The sequence below is a fragment of the Octodon degus genome, unplaced genomic scaffold (assembly GCF_000260255.1).
Source record: "Octodon degus isolate 3935 unplaced genomic scaffold, OctDeg1.0 scaffold00372, whole genome shotgun sequence".
Classification (NCBI taxonomy): domain Eukaryota; kingdom Metazoa; phylum Chordata; class Mammalia; order Rodentia; family Octodontidae; genus Octodon; species Octodon degus.
In genome coordinates, this window is record NW_004524948.1 from 514,981 (window position 1) to 516,990 (window position 2,010).

Genomic DNA, 2,010 nt, shown 5'->3' on the forward strand with positions numbered 1-2,010 from the left:
TTTGTGGTTTTATTTTTTGGCTTAAGACCCGAGAAGTATTCAGATTACTTTCAGTTGAGTAACAATCATTCTCTTTCTCCACAGCTGGCTTACACACCATCTGATTTTTCTTGAAAATTTTAGAGTTCTTTGGTACAGGCTTAATGCCCTTATAACTTGGTTGATACTTAGTAGTTAAACGTTTCTGTGGTTTTTTGTTCCTTTTCTTGGTGCACAATGGTTTTCCCTGCATTCTTTTTGCCACAATGGGAACTGATTTATCTTCATTATTAGTTTGTAGAGAAATGGATCTACTCTCTCTTACCAACTTTCTTTCCAGTGGATTGAGGTACCACTTATCCTTATTGTAAAAAGATACAGTGGACACATTAGACTTAAATGGTGAGCTGTGATCCACAGGTGGCAATCTATTTTTTTTAGTTTTGAGTGGACTTGAAGTGAAATGGCTTTGTTGAGTGCAAGGCACATTTTCTTCATTTGTGTTACTGCTTTCATAAGTATGTATTTAATTAGGTGATGGAAGCTGATCTTCAGCAAAGTCCAAAATTAGTTTCTTTAATGGGATGTCTGGTAACAGGCTGTCACAGTCCCGGGAATGCTGCTTCCTCTTCCTTGGAGTAAAAGGTGCCATCTTCTTAACCGAACTCCCCTCACTCTACTAATATCCGCGTCCCCTCGGTTTTTCCTATGTATGTATTTTAGGAAAGGGTCTACAGGGTATTCAGGGTCTCATTACTAGATCGGCCTAGACCACTACTAGATCAGACTAGATTACTACGAAGTGATCCGCCTGTTGACAGCCTCCCAAGACATGGGATTAAAGGTGCGTGCCACCATGCCCAGTCTCAATCGCCCTCTCAGTGTGCCCCGGGGGCAGGGCAGGTTCGGTGATCAAACCCCCAGCCCCTGCACCTGCTTGCAGGCCCTTTAATCTGCTGAACTGTTTGGCCAGCCCATTCTACAAGAAATTTAGAGAAGATTCAATGCCAACACTATTCCAATGCTTCAGTGAATTTTTTTTTCCTGGAGGAACTGGGAATTGAACTCAGGTCGAAGGACCTGAGTTCAATCCCCAGTTCAAAAAAAAAAAAACCCCAAAACAACAACAACAACAACAAAAAACCTTACAGTACTCTGCAAAAAGATATTAAAGAACATATCAGAATATGTAGGGCTGGGGAGACAGCTCAGTAGAATAAGTGCTTGCCTGGCAAGTGCAAGGTCCTGAGTTCAATCCCCAGTACTGAAAAAAAAAAAAAAGCAGGAATATGGAAACAACCCTTGCTCATGGACAGAAAGAACCAACATAGTGAAAATGGCCATAATCTCAATGCTGTTATGGAGTCAGGGATATATCTCAGCAAAATAAATGCCTGCTTGGTAAGTACAAGGTTCTGAGTTCCATCTCTGGTACCAAACAAACTAACAGACAATACAGTTATAGAGATTTAATGCAATCCTGATCAAATACCATTAGTATACCTTACAGAAGTAGAGAGAACATTTCTAAAATTCATTTAGAACCAGAAGAGTCCTAGAAAAGCAAAGACAATCCTGACCAACAAAGGCAAGGCAGTAGACATCACAGTTCCTGACTTGAAGTTATACTGCAAAACTAATGTGATAGGGACCAGAGAGATGGCTGAGTAGAATAAGCGTTTGCCTGGTAAGCACAAGAGTCTGAGTTCAATCCCTGGTTCTGCAAAACAACAACAACAACAACAACAACAACAACAACAACAACAAACTACTATGATAAAATCAGAAGGATATTGTTTAAAAAAAAGATCTGAGTATCAGTGGAACAGATTAGAAGATGTAAACACAAGTAGAAACACACTCAGCCACCTTATCTCTGCCAAAGGGGCCAAACATATCCACTAGAATAAAGCCTCTTTAATAAATCATGCTGGCGGGGCTGGAGAGATGGCTCAGTGGTCTAAAGCACCTACTTGAAACAAGCTTGGCAAAGCACAGGGACCGCGGTTCGATCCCCAGCACCACATGCCA

The 2,010-nt window shown here is 41.0% G+C and overlaps 1 pseudogene; it reads right to left on the reverse strand.

The window, feature by feature from the left end:
* Nucleotides 1-644, reverse strand: part of LOC101583513 — a 2,178-nt pseudogene extending 1,534 nt beyond the window's left edge.
* Between the last annotated feature and the right edge of the window lie 1,366 nt (nucleotides 645-2,010).